General features: G+C 39.4%; 1 protein-coding gene across 2 annotated transcripts in view; it reads left to right on the top strand.

Annotated features, from left to right (window-relative positions):
• ZFAND3 (zinc finger AN1-type containing 3) overlaps positions 1-19,086 on the top strand; it is a 320,914-nt gene that overhangs the window by 270,830 nt on the left and 30,998 nt on the right. The window lies entirely within an intron of this gene.

The raw sequence follows: 19,086 nt of genomic DNA, 5'->3' as shown, positions 1-19,086 counted from the left end.
ATCAAGCCAGGGTGCCAGTCTTGTCAAGAGGCAATTTTGCATTTAATGGATAAAAATACACTCCAGTATTAAAAGGAAAAGGAAGTGTGATGAGGCTTGCTGCTATTTTGGATGTGTGTGTATGAGAAGCATTGGCTTTGGTGTTGAGCTACTAGTTACTAGTGGTCCACATGCTTTGTGTAAATTCAGTTTGCTTATTTATTTGAATGCAGTGAAAGCTGTTCTGTGTGTGTGTGTGTGTGTGTGTGTGTGTGTGTGTGTGCGCGCGCGTGTTTGCATTTATGGTCATTTATTTTATCATAGCTTGCACTCTTACCAAGGAGAAAAGCCTTGAACTTCCATTAATTAGCTGTTCTATTGCTCCACTGGGGCAAAATGCCTGAGCCAACACTATTTAAAAAGGATATCAAGGGAATTTAATACCCCTCTCCTCCTTTGAAACTTTTGGATTTTGGTGGGGGGCAGCGGGGATGTATCTGGGGATGCCTTTCAGGTGCTGCTCCATAGCACATGTGTACCTTTTAGAGGATAGCACGTTAGAAACATAGCTTTCCTGGAGCAGTCTTACCAGAGGAGCGTGATAGAACAGCCACAAAGCTGCATTATAAATCATCCAAGCCTTGCGATGATACTGCCCATTAAGGAGACTCTTTTTTTTGCCCCGCTCAGTTCCTGGCTGTACTAATAGAACAGCGCATCAAGCAAGGCTGTAAATAAAAGTTATTACCTAATAGGTGGGTACCGAAGTGGAACGGACGGAGCTGAGGCATGGAGGCCTTATTACTGCTCATCAGCAATTATAAACAGGATAAAGTGTCTGGGACTTGCGCTGATGCAGCGAGGGCTAATAGAGGCTGGGAATGACACTAGCCATGATAGGGTGATGTATGCTGATGGGTTTTTACTGCTTCATCGTGCTGCTTGCTTCCAAGACAAGTTGTGTTATCCGTTTTCCTTCTTGCTCATCTGTCTGAAGAGACAGTCTCATTGCCTGTTCTGTCAGCAGGTGGGCTGGCATGTATTCCTTACACCTGTGTCTGCTTCTAAGGCACCCCCCCCCTTATGAATCTTAAGAAATATTTCATAATCATGGCCGATTAAAGCTATAATCTTATTGTATTGCCTGCTGTCATGGTTATAGATCACACCTTCAGAAGTGGTTGCTTATGTGTAATATAGGACCAGCTGAGAGATACTGTAGTCACTCAGCCAGTCCAGTACATTATTAAAAGACCACTATGACAGTCCAGTAGTAAATTCTGTAGGAATATGCAAAAGAAGTGATAGGCGTGCATCTTGCCCCTGGCAGCTTATGCTATAAAGAGACCAGAATGGTCTGAACTATAAATAAGTCCAGAAACAAACACAACTAATTCCATTTTTAGAGAGCAAGAAATATAACTAATGTTTATTTTCTAAAGTGAGCACAGGGAGGATTAATTATGTTCATTATTACAAACAAATATAATACTAATGTATCTTTTAAAAGGATTATCTTCCTTTTAAATTTAAAATTTAAATTTTAAATGCTTAAAATTTAGTTCCTTAGAGCCAGTAGGAGTGATAAGGGGACACTGGAAGGTGGAGGCAAAGTCTAGCAATAGGACTTTGCTTTCCAGTGAATGGAAGACAGCAGGTATGACTTGGCAATGCTTTTGAGTAGCAGATAAGCACCTAACACTTGGGAAAATTGAGATACACCTCTATTCTGTTCAGCTCTGATCACTCAACTTCACTAAATCACAGTAATTAGACCTTTGGGATAGGAGAAATGTGTAGCATAGCTACAGAGGAATGCTTTGAAAAGGGCTTACCAGTTTGATCCAGGAGTTTATGGACATTCTGGTAGTTCAGTTGCCATTTGTGCCTTTAAATGAATACATCTCTTTATGTATTACCTTGAAAACTAACTTGTCAGGAGACTTCCTGCTGTTGGAAAAATTGTGGTTTTTCTGTGAAGCTCTTTGATGCCTTAAGTTATGCATACGTTTGGCTCATTTTTAAGAATGTGGATATATGATATTATTACAAACCAGATAAACTAAATTAATGTTACAGTCTATAAAGTGTCTTGCCACTGGGCTAATGTGGATAGGTTTTTCCTTTTGTGTATAAAGTAATAATTTGACTTACCAATTCCTCCTTATCCCATTTTTTCAAGGTGTTTTGTGGGTAGTGGTCAGTGGATAGAGGAAGAGAGATAAATTTGAGAAAAATGTTTTAAAATAATAATAGGATTTAATGGCTGATTAGAGTTGGCTCAAGAAAGAATGCAGAGTTGAAAAATTGGGGATCTGAGGGAAGAAAGATAATGGTTGATGTCAGGGAAAGAGTGAGAGGAAAAACTGGTTAAAACTATTTTCAGTTTCTGATGAGCTAAATTTTAGATTATTGTGGATAGTCCTATAGAAAATTATAAATATAGGCCTAGTTTGGAAATCATTGATCTAGAAGCAATGATTAAGAGTGTGAAAGTGGGTAAGAGAGTGACTTATAGAAGAATGAGGGGCTGCTAAGGACTGTACTTGGGGGGCTGGGAAAGGGAAGAAGAAACCAGTGAGCTAAGGAAGCTAAAGAAAGGAGCAAGCCAAACACAGGATCTTGAAAGATGTAAGAGAATAGGGGCCAGGAGATATGAGGACTCAGGAAATTGTTGCCTGTGGCTATCAGAATATCATTGGGAAACATAAAAGAAGTTAGTGTGTCATGGTGGGAAACCAAAGTCTGATGAGCAGTCATTAAAGAGGTTCTTGATAACAAGGAAATAGGGGCAGCAGACAGAAGGCGTTCAGTTAAGGAGTTAGGTGAGACATTAAAAACCAGTAAGTAGTGGTGGTTGGAGAAGGAATGGAGTTAGGCATTTCTTAACATGGAGGTGGTTAAGGTAGGGAAATATTTTGCCCTTGGTAAGCTACAAAGGAAGGGATGATCCAACAATCACACTACCCAGTATTTACCCAGAGAATACAAGAAGGCTAACTCAAAGGGATACATATACCCTTATGTTTATTGCAACATTATTTACAATAGCCAAATTATGGAAGCAGCCCAGGTGTCCAGCCCAGGTGATGAGTGGATAAAGAAGATGTGGTATATGTATACAATGGAATATTACTCAGCCATAAAAAAGAGTGAAATCTTGCCATTTGCAACAAACGACATGGATCGGGCTAGAGAGTATAATGCAAAACACAACACATCAGAGAAAGTCACATACCATATGATTTCACTCCTATGCAGAGTTTAAGAAACAAAATGAACAACCAAAGGAAAAAAAATTACATAAAGAGAAGGGAGAGAGAGAGACAAAGACAAATAAAAAACAGACTCTTAACTATAGAGAACAAACTGATGGTTACCAAAGGGGATGCGGGTGGGAAGATGGGGGAAACAGGTGATGGGGATTAAGGAAGGCACTTGTGATGAGCAGGTGATGTTCTGGAACTGTTTGAATTACTGTATTGTACACTTGACACTAATGTAAGACTGTATGTTCATGAAGTGGAATTAAAATTAAAACTTTTAAAAAAAGATACAAAGGAAAGGTACACAGGAAGGAAAAAGAATAGAAAATATTACAGGGAAATAGAAGAGATACACAAAGAAGATTTTTTAGATGCAAAAACTCAGAAGCATTAGTTGCCTCTAGTAGCGTGAGGCATGAGGAAAGAGATATAGATATAGATAAATAGGTTTTCTTTTTTTAATGTATAGACAGCTTGGGTACATCTCATCCCCTACATTTACTGAGAACCACAACTTTCTGTTTGAAGCTAGAACCTTTTTTCTTCCACTGGTGACTAAATCAGAAATCACAGTCCTGACTTTGCAGGTAACTTGTATTTTAAGAGGGCTAAACACTTTTTCTTCTGACCCTCCCCAGACCCAACTGAAATAAAGGCACAAAAATAATGGTAATGAAGACTGAACCCACTATAATAAATATAATTGTGTGTGTTTAACATAATCAACAAAAGATTTTAAACATATTTCTAGCCATTTTAATGGGAATGGGTGGAGGCTGAAACTTCGTGATTGCAGGGGTGACAGCCACTGGTGTGCAAAGAAAGTCTTAAGCAGGGTGAGAAGCAGGGCAGAAAACGGGGGATCCACTGAAGGTGTATTTGTAGGATGTGGTGGTTGACGAGGTGGGCTCTAGAGGCAGACTATGTGGGTTCCCATTCCAGTTTCCCAACCACAGGAAGAACTGTTGGACCTCTCTGTGAGCCTCCATTTTCTCCGTTGTAAAATGACAGATTGAACTGTAGCGTTGTTATGAGGGAAATGAGATAATGCATTTAAAGCACCTGACACAGTGCCTGATAAATGCTTAGTAGGTAGTAGAGATAAGATCAGAAGGTACCTGATGATGAAAGGAGATGGAGGAGAAACTTGAAGGAGGAAAGTAAGAAAGAACTCCCAACTCCAGTAGTCTGGTTAGAAAAAGACATGGAATTGGAAACTGGTAATGAGGACCCAAAGCCAAGCAGATGGAGAGTAGAGGTCAGTGAGGTCAAGGGAAGAGGGGAGAGCCATTAGCAGCCCCTCTTTGAATGGGTGAGGGCTGTGAATGACAGGAAGCCCAGAAAACTCTTTCTTAAGAAAACTGGACATCAGAATTGGGAAAATCAAACTTCTTTTTTGTTCTGTTTTATTTCTGGGCCTAGTTTTAAAAGTAAAAATTTAATATTGTGTGTATTGGTAGAAAGTAATCCTTACAGCGATTTCACAAGCTTGACTTCAAGGAGAAAAAAAAAAAAAAAAAAAGAAAGACATTTCTACATCCTGAACTCTTCTCTAAGCTTTTATATTATAATTGAGAACTCCTTTTCTTTCTGAAGCAAATCTCAATTTAGGAGCCACAGAAGGTTGATAGTTTTCTTGTGGTTAAAATCTTGATGAAAAAGGCTGGATGTTACATTTAGACCAACAACATGAGAGAACTTTAGCCAATAAATTCACTTCTTTATGATTAAAAATCAGACAGTTTAACCTTGGAAACATTTTTGTCACGGGGGACTTCATATTGTGATTAGTTATCTGAACAACCAAGTGCCTCTGTGGGCTCAAGTTAACCAGCCTCCCACTACATATGTATAATTATTTTTAGTGCATACACACACACTGCTATAAAAGCTTATTTGGCCTTATGCTCCCTGCCGTTCTGAATTCTCTGTTTCATTACCAGTATCCACCTACAGAGTTTCAGAAAACCATTCCCAAGTAGCAGAACCACAACTCTGAATTTTAAATAAACCACATCTCTATTAGCTCAGTGGACAGGGGAATTAGTTGCATGCTATGCATTGCCCACATCCATCCACCCCATCAAAACTTATTAAAAATGTATATACATATATAAGCAAGAAAATGGGGCATTTAACTCAGACTGTGTTAATTTCTCTGTTACTTTAGCAAGGGATAAAGAAAGACAATACAACAGACAGTCTTTTAAGATTTTTACCTTGAATATGGGCCAGTATTTACTTGAAAAAATATATTGAGCACTGCTTTTTTTTTTTTTTTTTTTGACAGAATGTTGAACAACTCTTTTCCAAAGATGTTGTTACATTACAGCTTGAGTTATATGTCCAAATATGCAGGATGACTTTTAAAAGAAAGTTGGGCTGGGAAGGGAATATGTGTAGTACTGATATGAATGGGAGGTGTTAGCTGCAGCAAAGTCTGTTTTTCAACTTGGCATTAACTGATAGTTCCTGTAAGTGACAAGGATTCAGATCTACTTTTTCTTTGGCCTCCTGTTGATAAATCCGTTTCTAGAAGATTAAAATCACATCTTAAGTCTTGGTCATCATCCTTCCTGGAATAGCAGTTGCAGTAATTGATGCAATTAAAAATGGGTCCTTACTGGGATTGGAGGAAGTATAGATTAAGGAAGTGATATGTAAAAGTCTGTGACTAATCATTAAAGTGTACTTAACAGATAAGTGTTGACTTCACTACAAACCTGGAGAAGCATAAGCATTGACATTACTGTTGATTACCTGCTACAGCCATCTTGCCATGCACTTTCCTATCAGACCTAAGCAGTGTCAACATCTGGGAAATAATTTGGCAGACACTCTAGCCAGTATGCAAGTGTGGCTACCCTGGAATATAGGTGTTTTGGGTTTTTTTTTACACAATTTCAGATTTACAGAAAAGTTACAAGAAAATCAAATTCTCACTTTATTGTGCCCCCACCTCCCCATTCCCCAGATTTAACATTTTACTATATGGGCTTTTTCTACCCTCCCCCCTACTGACCTCGTGTGTGTGTGTGTGTGTGTGTGTGTGTGTGTGTGTGTGTGTGTGTGTTCGTTCCATATCCCTAACCATTTGAGTAAGGTGCCTTTATTATGCTAAAATCTTCAGTGTGTAATTCTTAAAATCAAGGTATACATAGCCACAGTACAGTTTGCAAAATTGTGAAGTAAATATTGATGTAATATATAGTTGATTTTCTAGCATGGACATTATGATCAATAATCTTTCAGTGAAGAGTGGCTGATGAACAAAGTCAATTGAATTGAGGTTAAAATGTTAGGCACTTGATCCTCTCATGTTTCACATATGGGCTAAAGACAATTTTCATAATAATTTTATGCAGACTTCTTTACCTCTAATTTTCCAGCAACTTGTTTTACAAATGAGATTATTTCTTTTTTCTTCATAAGTCACTTTCTTAAGGCAGCTTTCTTCATCCCTCTACATACTTGGTAGGACGTGCATCAGCCGTGATACAACCCCGAGTAATGAATACCTAATGGTACTCGTTCAGGAAAATAAACAGACAAAGCTTTCTCTGGGCAAGCTTTGTTATCATATGTTGTGTTCTAACTTTAGGTTCAATTAGCCTCACATCAGAAAGAGTAACAGTGAGGCACAGAAGTATTTATTCATAAACTTAAGGATTTACCCTGGGAGCAATGAGTCAAAAGACTAGATCTTGGGTGGAAGAAACTAAACGATAGGTAAGAGAGGAGCTGAATTAGGCTGATGCTGAATTAGAAACAAAAATGGTTTAAAAACAAATCAGCTATTTAATTTTAGCATCTACTTATACATTCAAGCTGATTTTTTTAAATAGCATAATATAAATGTTCAAATTTTTTTTTCCCTTACATTAAACCTGGACCACAGCCCACAAAATGACTGTCTCTCATTGCGAGATCATCATCATTAAGGACTTATTCCCTGTTACAGAGATATTCTTTGTTGTTGTTGTTGTTGAGCACCAGTGGAGTACTAAATATGTCACTTCTGCCCCTGCCCCTAGAGACTTGCATTATTAGCCAGATGGGCAAAACAGTTGGAAAATTAAGAACACTTGGGGAGGGTAGTTAAGCTTCAGAGGAGTGAGATGATGGGCATAGGAATGTTTGACTTTTTGTATGTTTTTTTTTAAGAAAAAGTAAAAAAAATTGAATTAGTGTCTTATTCTTTCCCCTTTTCCCCACCCTACCCCCATACTCAGTGTTTTTCCAAAAAGAACAGCTATTTTCAGTCTTCTTAAAAAAGACTCATGACTTAAGCAAGTCATCTGTGCTTTGGAGACCGAATATGGGGGGGTGGGGGGGGTCCGTTATTACATTGTTACTTGAAGACTCCTGACCTGTCCCTTCCCACTAGGCCTCTTCATATATGATCAACAGTAGAAAGATGCCTGTAGTCACATTACTGTCCAGTTTTGCTCTGAACAGTTGTCTACAGTTGACCCTTGAAAAACACAGGGGTTGGGGCACTGTCCCCGCGTCTCCCTGCACAGTTGACAATCCACATATAACTTTTTAATCCCCAAAAACTTTACTAATAGCCTGCTATTGACCAGAAGAAGCTGTGCCAATAATATAAACAGTCTATTGATAATGTATTTTGTATATGTATTAAATACTATATTCTTACAATAAAGCTAGAGAAAAGAAAATGTTATTAAGAAAATCATAAGGAAAAAGTACATACTGTATCCAAAAAAATCTGCATATTAGTAGACCCACTTTAAAGTAGTTTAACTTGTGTTAAGGGTCAACTGTAGTTTTTTAAGGTGTAATTTGAAAACTTCTAGGCTTCATGTAACTGCAGAGTAAGTAGAAGACTTAATCTGTATTTTTAGGCAGTTTAACTTCTAAATGAGTGTTCTAGGAAACTGGATGAAAACAGTTGTAGGATGGTAAATCTGGATATATAGATAATTCATGGATTCTCTCAAATTTCCTTTCTTTGGATAAATGAAAATAAACTATGGCTGATCTTAGTTTTCTAGAAATATTGGAAAAGATAGTAGAACAGAAGTTCAAGACCAGTCTTAGCACTTTGAGAGTCTTAAAACCCTCATGGTAACGGACCTAGATTTGTTGTCAAGAAACAGAAGTTAGGGGACTTGGGCATGTGACCTTTTGAGAGGTCTATCTTTCTCATGGGTTTCTTAATCTTCTCTCTCTGTCTAACCTTAATAGTGTTAACCTTATTCTGTACTCTGTTGATGCTATAAATGTAATATTTTTAAAAAATCAATGCTTTGTAATGTTGTTGAACTCTAAAATTCCCAAGCACGTTATAAAAAGGAAAGATTATATACTGCGGGTAATGTGTCAGTTAAAATAAGTAACTGAAAAATCTGTGGGGAAAAGTAATATGGTTTAGATGGGCAGGCAGGACAGGTGTTGTGCTGATGGAGAAGCTAAGGAAGTGGTACCAGGCCAGTATCAGCTACAAAGGAAGACTGCTGTGTTGCTGGTGTGACAGGCTAGGCTCCACTGACCAAGTGGCGCCTCTGTAGACTGTAGCTCCTGGGATACCCTTTAAGTAAATAGTGCTGTAGGAATGGCATTTAACAAACAAGGATGGTGGCTGCGGTTTTTCCTGTGAACCCAGGAGTGGTTTATGGGCTACCCACCCTCATCAGTGCCTTTTTAAAGAGACCTGGTGTATGACCTGTAGGAAGCAGTCAACGTGGTGGAGAAGAGGAAGCTTTGACTTCTGGGGCTCATAAAAAGGCAAAAAAGCATGTTTTACTTTTTCTGACCGTTAAAAGAAATAAAATTTCAAGTGAAAATAACTGACTTTTGCTGTTAGGGGCACAGTATTTTTTTATATCATCCTATAATAATCTGTAAAGAAACTTTTGTGGACAGATTTCTGAAAATAACAGAGAAAATTAAAAATGAAGCTCATTTTGTGTAAACTAAATGCTGTAAGTCTAGTCCACAGAAATTCAGAAAGTTTGCGGGAATGGGAAGAAAATGGTAGGAGTTAAGTCTTTTTTTTTTTTTTTTTAAAGTTTGCTTATTTATTTTGAGAGAATGTGTGCAGCATGTGTGGGGGGAGGGGGGGGGCAGAGAGGGAGTGAAAGAGAAAATCCCAAGCAGGCTTCATATTGTCAGCATGGAGTCCAAGGTGGAACTCTGTCTCACAAATTGCGAGATCATGACCTGAGCCGAAATCAGGAATCAGGTGCTTAACTGACTGAGCCTCCCAGGTGCCCCAGGAGTAAGTCTTTTAAATCATATTCTAAGAGCAGAAGACAAGTAGGATTATTCAGCGGAGATGTATTTTAGAGAAATTGTACCATTTTATTTGGGTAAGAAGATTCTAAGTGGAACCGAAAGGGTCTCTTGTTTTCCTTCCCATACTTTGCTTAGGATCTGCTTCCCCCTCACCCCTAGACAGCTGGGTCTTTGTATACATAGGAGGTGGTAGAAACTAGTCTTTGCAGTTAGGTATTTTCATGGAAGAGCAGAAGCAGAGTGTTGAAGTGTAATAACCGTTGGAGACAGGATAGCTAAGTGGTTAAGAGCAAGGACTCTAGGACACACACACCCTGGGTTCAAATTCTAACTCTTCTTACCAGCTTTGTGTGATCCTTGGCAATTCACTTAACCCATGCCTCAGTTTCCTCGTCTTAAAATATGGGTAATAATAGCACTCTCCATATAGCCTTGTTACAAAAGCTAAAAGAGCTAATATATGTACAGTAATTAGTCTTCCTATGGCTTCCTTTTCCACTGGTTCCCTTCCCACCGTTTCAATTACCCACAGTCGGCTGCAGTCCAGAAGCAGATGATTCTACTTCTGACATATCAGAAAGTCAGTAGTAGCCTAAGTCTGCATCATAATGTCTACATCATTCATCTCCCTTCATCTCCTCATGTAGGTATTCTCCCTCCCTGTCACGTTATCTCAAGAAGACAAGGGGTGAGTGCAGTATAATTTGAGAGTAGGGGCCACATTCACATAACTTACCTTACAGTATATTATTATAGTTGTTCTGTTATGTTGTTAATCTCTTAACTGTGCCTGATTTATAAATTAAACTTTATCATAGGTATGTTTGTATAGAAAACACATATATAGAGTTTGGTACTATCTGGTTTCAGGCATCCACGGGTATTCTTGGAACATATCCCCTACAGATAAGAGGGAACTACTGTAAAAGCATTTAGGTGCTGTTACAAAATAAGTGCTTTGTGTTAGTACTTATTATTGCAGTTATTACTGAAGCTTAACTTAAGGAATCTCTTTTATCATATTCACCTACTGTGGTAGTGGCCTTAGAAATGAGCTTGGACAAAAGGTTACTATATGATTCTGTTTGTCCATATAAATGGCATTCTTGAGATGACAAGATTATAGAAATGGAGGGCATATTAATGTTTGCCAAGGGTTGGCAGGGATCAAAAGGGGAACGAGGGAGATGGGTCTGTCTTATAAAAGGGCAACATGAGGGGTCCTTGTGGTGATGGATGTAGTTTGACTATATCCATATGCTATACAGCTTGACTGTATCATTATCAGTGTCCTACTTGTGCTATCATACTGGAGTTTAGTAAGATGTTACCATTGGAGAAAACTGGGTGAAGAGTACATGAGATTTTTCTGCCTTATTTCTTCTAACTACATGTGAACCTATAATTATCTCAAACTAAAATGATTAATGATAAACAGAAAATGGGCTTGGAAGATTCCTGATAAAAGTTGGCAGTTAAAGCCATGCATGTGTCTGAGCCAGACAGAGGCCAATATTGAGGTTAATAAACATGATGGAAGGAAAAATTTGAACCATTTGGGGCCAAAGAGAGGGGAAAGGTAACAACAGCTTTATTTCCCTAAAACCACTCACTGGTGTTCTCCAGTTACCTGTGCTCCTGAGACTGTGAAAGGGTCTATTAGTTGATAGGAAGTTTGGTAAAGAGAAGAAGGTAGATGAACAAGCTGTAAGCTATATGCAGATGGTATTGTGAAAAGCAGGCTCCCCAGAAAAGAATGTGGAGATGACAAAAATGAGCAAAAAAATCATCTGTCTGCATATATTTAATATAGTTCTTAAGTTCAAGAGGTACCTTTACTGACCTTTCTGTCTTCTGCTTCTTGATCACCCACCCAAAAGAATTTACCATGTCCACATTTTGTGTTCATAGCATTCTGTTCATATACTGATATGTCACTGTGCTATAGGTTTATTTGTATATATGTCTGTCTTTCTGGATTGTGGCCTCCTTGAGGGAAGAGATCACTACCATATGCAGATCTGATTTGCCAGTTCAAAGCCCAGTGCCTGGCACATAGTAAGCACTTGAGAAATAATAATATATGGTCTGTTTGTCATGGCCTTGAACAGAGTGGTCATTAATCTACAGGCTTAAATAAAGTAGAGCAAATAAACTGAGAATGTTACTGTACTTTATGAGATTGTGATTATTTTTGCAAATGAACATCCCTGGGCTTTTGCTGTATATTTTTTAATCTGGTGAAATTTTTCCTTAGGTTTAAAATAACGAAGAATTTTAGAGAGTTGAGTGGTTTAGCAATGAAGAGATGTCTTATAGCAATAATTAACAACAGTGTAGTCCGTCATGAGAGGGAGGGCAATCAGGAAAAAGGCCAGGAGGCTATTGGCAAGGAAATAATTGGAGGAATGACTTGTGGCCTGTGGGACCAGCTTTAGTCACAGGGAATGCCATCAGACTATAAGAAATCATGGGCAAAAAAAGAAATCATGGGCTTAAACACTTGGAGCTAGCTCATCTCCTAATGTTTGCCTGAGCATCCGTCCCTTGTCCAGGCATAGATGAACTATATTCTGATGTCCAGTATGTGGCAAGGGTGCAGTAGAACCCGTTAGAGGAAGAACATGCCTCCCCCACTGCAGCGTGCAGTAGGAACTGGGCTGATTGACTACCCAGTACTTGCTCTTCTTTACCTGCCCTTGCTTGTGCCGGCCCTGCAGCCATGTGGATTTGTCAGGGACTTGCTGCAAGTTTTAATTTCTGGCCCTGAATATGTAACAGAGGAGATGTACAATTAAAAATCCCCTTCCTTATAAGTTAAGTTATGCCATTAAAAGGTAGATAAGTAGGTAAAGAATCTAGAATATGGTATGTTCCACAGGAAAACTAACCAGGACTGTTCAAAAGTTTAGGTCATTTGATGGCAGGAACGAACAAATGAAGGAAAACCAACACTTCGAAGGGCATGCTGTCCTAGATTAAAAGAGACTTAGACATAAGATCGAAATGTAACACATGAAACTTGATTGGACATGCCTTTGAGAACAATGAAGATAATTTGGATATGGACTGAATATGAGATGACACTGGGGAATTATTCTTAATGCTCTTAGGTGTGATATTTTGGTCATGGCAGGAAATGCCCTTATTATTTTAGATGTGTGTGTATGAAGTATTTTGATATGTGCAAATTATTTTCAGATGGTTTTGGGAGGAGGAAAGCATAAATATGGAGAGGAGAGATAAAACAGTGTGACAGATTATTAACAATTGTTGAATCTGAATGGAATGTGCACAGGTGTTTGTTGTACTCTTTGAATTTTTCTACGTGTTTGAAATTTTTCAAAATGAAAAGTTGCGTGAGAGCTGAATGTTTTCCTCCTGAAGTTGGAAACAATGCAAGCATGTCCTCTTTCAACACTCCTATTCAGCATTACTCTAGAAGGCCTAGCCAGCACAGTAGGCAAGAAAAAGAAATAAAAAGGCATGCAGAATAGAAAAGTTGAGGGAAAACTCCTTCCTTTGGAACTATTGGGCTCTGGTGCCATGATTTTATTTGATTGTTTTATTTCATGGAGAGCTGCTCTCCCCACAGCCCATTAGCTTCTCCTACTTGATCCATTGACAAATTTACAATCATTTTTTTCTGGTGTCAAGGTGTGCCATGAAAATCAGCATCCACCTTCCTGTCCAGCAGGAATCAGAGGGGAAGATTGGCTTTGGGGAAGTGAGAAATCTGAGCCCAGTCTTTAAAACATGGCTTTGGGACTTGTGGGTGCTCCTCTCCCACTTGGGTACAAATTATCATGACTTACAACTTCCATGTGTTCAGCTGCTCTTAAAGCTGTCTTCTAACCAAAAAAAGTCCCTATGGAAGCAGTTTTCGCAGTGCTATCATGATGACCAAAATGAGGCAGCTAGATGATACAATTACCCCCAAGAAGATTTCTGATGTTTTGTATCTTGTGAGCATTTTGAGGACAGAGACCCCAAATATTCAAGTGCACTCCCAGGATAGTCCGCTTTACCGATCAGCTGCCTCAGGTCTCCCAATCTTGTGTTCTCAACAGGGAGGGAAGAGTCAGAGGTCTGCTTTCAGTCTTGAGGTTGTGATGGAGAAGGAGACCACCCTCAGGTATCTCTAATAGCAAAGGAGAGAGCCAGAAAAAATAACTAGGGGCAGGGGGCGGGGGTAGGAGTGGAACTGGATGAAGAATAGAGAGATTGATGCTTAAGAATGGTACTCCCTGGCAGTTTGAGAACAACTGACCTTTAAAATGGTTATGATATAAAACATAGCATCTTAAGTATATTTCAAGTTACATTCATCTCCATGTCATATATCATATATAAAAGCATTTCCACAAAATTTTAATAATCCACTCCCACCAAAGACTTGAACTTCTTTCTTTGTCCATGTAATAGCTTTGTAACAGGTGTATATTCCCAAATTGTTCTAAGGCCATTAGGACAGTAAGAAGGGAGGGGGAAATCCCAGTTGGACACCATAGGGAAAAATGTTTAATAGGTCCTAAGGAAGTTTTCTCTCCTGAACTCCTTCAGGAGAGGATGGATTTAATCCCTGCATACACTGAAAGCAAAGCATGAGGAGAAACACAGAAAGTACCTGTAAAACAGATTTTTAAGGTCCCTTTTATCAGTTTTTCCAGTGAGAATGGTATTTTTCATGGACAGAGGCTTTAGCAGCTTAAGCTCCTTTTAAATGGTCGAAGGAGAGACAGCAGTGATGTGTGAGGTTCATTAATTATTGCTCTTACTGATGTTTGCACAGGCTGTTGGGATCATAAATGTCAATCTGTCAAGAGACTGTGATAGGTTCTAAAAAAACTGATTGAGTGCCTCAAAAGCTGTCATACAGCCTGAGATTAAACAGATTCATCTTTCTTTCTTACAAGTGAGGGAAGGTGTGGGTGAAGCGAATGAGGAAGGCTTCCTTCTCTTTGTTGCCACTTTGCTTCTCCCACTCTCCTGTTCTAAATTGTAGTGTTGGCTTGTACAGAGGGCTAAGAGCCTGCCTGAGACGTCAGAAGGCCACAGTCATGGTTAGCAGCCCCGGGTGTGTGCATGCTGCCAGCTGCACAGTGACGGGAGATTAAGAGAGATTGGGATTCAACTCTGACAGGCCTGACACAATTTATTTGGAAATTTTCAGGAGAGAACATGAGTAATAAAGACAAGAACAGTGACAGTAAGGAACAAATGTGAATTTCTGTCAGAGACAAAACAGAATTTTAAAAGAAGTAACTCTGTTTGTTGTCTCAAGCTTTCCAGTTAAACTGTGTTCCTAAATTGAAAGTCTTACCACTGCTTTCTGCAATTGGCTAAGAAATAGTACAATTAGAAGAATTTCTCTTTTCAGAAGATTGTGTGTTTTTAAAATCTCTGTACTTGTTTCTCTGTCACAAATTAAGCAGTAGTTACCATCAAACCTAAGGAGCTGATAGGTAAAATACTTTGTCTTAAGGTTTTCCTTTTTCATGTAATCACATTACGATTCTTGATCAACCTTTCCTGCAACTTAGAAAATCTGATGTGATATCTTTCTCATTCTGTTAAACATAGGCAGAGGAAGAGGGGATCTGGTGAGTACCAAGAACTGTGAACCCAGCATGGGAGTGTGGCAGCTCTTGCGTGGGTACATGCAGATTGGATTATGTTCTTGAGAAAAAGCATACTGGAAAAAATGTGCTTTGTTGGCCCTTTATATGAAGGACCTTAATTAGAAGTCACTCTTAACTCCTGGGGTGGAAACAGTTTCTAGCTTGCCACTACAGCTCCTCCTGCTGCTAATGAGCATGCTCCTTGCAAGGACGTGTTTCTTCTGACAGTTAAAGCTGCATGTAAGAGTTATTTCTGTTCACCTTTCTCTCCGCGTTTAACCCTTACTGCCCAAGTTCAGATTGTGCAAGTAGAGTGTTGGGTGTTTTCCGTCATTGTCGAGGAAGTTAAAGATGTCTCAAAGTAACAGGAACGATATTTTCGAGCAAAAAGTAAATAATCAGAGTTTAATTTATTCAAATATGGACAGTAGATGGGGGTTCCTTTAGTGTTGACCACATTTGGATCTTTTCTGTTAGTCTTTTTTTAATTGACATAAAATTTATAATTGAATAGTTGAATTATTTAGTTCATTATTAAGCAATTAGAATCCTGCCCTGGACATCTGTTTCTCTTATTTAGGCAACTCACCCCATGGCACAAAGTTTCATTAAGTAATTAGCAGAGGAGATGTAAATTTCTTATGCAGACATGATGATGATCTTGTAGACTGCTATTTATTTCATTAGCTACTAATTAAAACACTAAGTTGACTTGTGAAAAAATGTCAAAGAATGGTTTGCTTTGCCAAGAAGTTATATATAACACTGTCACCTTCCTGGATGACAGCATGTGGAGGGTGGTAAACAGTTTAGGAAGGTTTTTCTCCCTCCTTCTTTCTGGCAGGGATCATTAGAGGGCACAGGGATTCCTTTCCATCTAATAGACCATTAGAGTGAAGATTAAGTGGGCATATTCCAGAACATAAAAGTCATGGATTTCTTAGTGTCTCAGAACAGTTCCTTGATCCTAAAACACACACACACACACACACACACACACACACACACACACACACACACACATATTCTGGTAAACTTTTCATCTGTGTTGGCTTAGAATCATTGAGGACTGCTTCTCGTGGTTCAGACTTTATATACATGGATGCCTTTTGTCTTAGACTTGCACAGATGCCCAGACATTGACTCTTAGAGGACTGACTAGGGCTGAGTGGTGCTCTTTTAGGATGGCCAAGGCAGTGCAGCCAGAAGTGGTCGGCAGCATCAGAAAAGCCGGTTGGGACCTATAATTTCTGCAACATCCCATGCCTCCTGCTTACCTGAACAAATAACCAAGTAGTCTTTATATAAAATGTGGAATGGGGAAAGGAAAGTTTCAGCATGAGATCATGCAAACTTACTCCTTAGTTTTGCTTTTGAATGCTTGCTGGTCAGACAAGATAGGGAATCAGAGGAAAAGACAGGCCTCCAACTTTTGAGAGTCCCATCAGGTGGGTTGTTTGGTAATGGCCAACTGATGATTATATAAATGTGAATTCCATTTCCCATTCTTGAGAATCATACGTTAAAAAGTATTACCTATCACTCCCTTGCTTATCTGCGCATACTTAGCTGTGGACAGCATTGCCATGCTAAAAGAAAAAATGTCTTCTTGTAGCAAAGGTTTGCTTTAGAAATGGAGACGTATGTAGATAGCATGTTTGACAGTTTGGGACAGTGTCATGTGGAAAACACTTTTGAATGTGAACTCTGCATTTCTAGACACAGGCTTGGTTCTGTCAGATAGCAGTGTGAATGAAAGAGGGTTCAGGTCTAAGCAGTCCTCTTTTACATTAGAGATGTGCTGGCATCATGTCAGAGCCCTCTGGATTTTAACAATATTAATAATGCAAAGACATCAATAGCCTCCATTTCTTGTATGGGCTCCTTTCTCTCTCTTTCCCCACCTCATGCCCCAGCGTTGGGAGATAAGTTCTCATAAGGATGCTTCATATTTAGGACCTTGTCTCAGAACAAGCACCATTTTTTTTGTTATGACTCTTACTCTAGAATTTTCTCTTCTTGTTACAAAAAAAAAAAAAAAAGTATCTCTAAATAGGGTTATTAATACAAATTGTGCCATTGCTGGTTTGTGAAAAAGGACCCCCAGGAGAGCGCTGCGGCTCATAGGAGGTGAATTCCTTTTGGCTGGCTGCTTTGTAATGATTTACATTTAGATTGTTGCTTGTTGCTGTTGTAGGGGAAGGGGCTCTGTCTGTGGCTGCCTCAGTCATCACACCAATTGGGTTTGGACAGCTTCGCTCAGCAGAGCTGGGAAATAGGCTGAACTTGCTTTCAATTGTTTTCATCAAAGACCTTGTTTAGTTGGTTTGTATTGGGGGAAAATGTCATGTAGGACTGGAAGAACTAAATGAGATGAAAAATGAAGTTTACAATTGCTAAGAATGGTGCGTGCCTTCCATACGTCAGTGCACAGTGTGGTGGGCTGAGGAGGGTGGGGCAGTGAGCGCTCTCCCGTGAAGTGCAGCGTCTTCACACAGAGGGAGGCTGGGGAAAAAGGTACAGACAGCCTCCACTGAAATACATCCAGCAGTCTGCTGCTTCTCACTAGGGCCACTTTAAATAGAAAATCCAACTGCCTAGGACAAGATTCATTCATTTAAGAAATATTTATTGAGTTGTAGGCATGGAAGGCAGATTATGAACAATGCAGGTGAAACCTCCTGCCTTCCAGGAATTTACATCCTCCTAGAGGATTATACTAAAAGGCATAGTGCTATGGAGGAGTAAAAGGCAGGAGTTGGGAGGAGAGGAAGTGCTTGGGAAGGGGGATAAGAGTGGTTTAGATAGGGTGAACAGGGAAGAAGACATCATTGAAAATGTGACTTAAAAGACTTAAAAGAGGTGAGATCCCATGTAGATCTGGGAGAAGAGTGTTTTAGGAGAAGGTGTAAAGGCCCTGAGGTAGGAGACAATAAGGAGGCTACTGTGGATGGAGTAAAGGGAGAGAGCAGCAGATGAGGTGATAGAGCAGAGAGGAGGGCAAATCATGCAGGTGCTTATGGGGCGGTCGTAAGTGTTTGAACTTTTACTCTGGGAAGGGGAGCTTTAGAAAGATTTTGAACAAGGAAGCGACATGATTCTAACTTGATTTTTAAAAGGATCACTTGGCTGTGGAGAACAGACTGTAGGAGCTTAGGGGTGGGCAGGAGGCCAGTTAAAAAGCTATTATACTAAGCTGGATGTGAGATGGTAATTGTGGTGTTGGTGGAGGGGTGAGAAGTGGTGGGATCTGGATGTGTTTTGAAGAAAATTGTTTAGGAGACTGTGTTCCAGAGATGGTTTAGCACAAACCCCTTTAGAACCTTGGCAAGAGGTGCATCTTCAGTTTGCAGTGGAGCAAGTCCAAGAATACAGAGTTCCCAAGTGCTCCCCTTTCTTTTGAAGGCAAGAGTTATTCGCAGCCTGCCTATGACAAGAACTTTATTTCATTTTAGTTACTTTATTAAGGTTCCACAAAACACAAGTTGTCATACAGCATACCTCCCTCCACCTGCCAATTTGGCACCAACGTTGAAGGTTGTGGTGCAGAGTGCTGCTTCGGTAGCCTCCACAGTGGAGGCCGTGGGATAGCCTGCTTGTGAATAAACGAGGATACTCCTTCACTCTGAATAAAGTTGAAGTAATTTGCAGCATCAGAACCTGATTCTTGTGTGTTTTGTTACATTTAGGACTAGAAACAGGAGTGTTTTTACTAGAAAAGATTATGGATCACCCATCAAACACTGGCATTGGGTATAGAATTGTGCTATACATGGTGATATAAAGAAATATTAGATATAGTCTCTTCTCTAGTGAATTACAATCTACTTGAGGCCAAATATCTAAGAAGCAGTAAATAACCAGTACAAGCAGTAAGGCCCAGAGATGGGGTACAGAGAAAGAGAGGATCCCAGTTTGGATGGTCTCCTCAGAGAAACAGCTGTTTTTAAAAACAACAG

Source organism: Panthera pardus, unplaced genomic scaffold (assembly GCF_024362965.1).
Source record: "Panthera pardus isolate Hobbes unplaced genomic scaffold, ASM2436296v1 HiC_scaffold_17, whole genome shotgun sequence".
NCBI lineage: Eukaryota > Metazoa > Chordata > Mammalia > Carnivora > Felidae > Panthera > Panthera pardus.
Note: the sequence above shows the minus strand (reverse complement) of the source record. Positions and strands in the feature narration are given on the sequence as shown.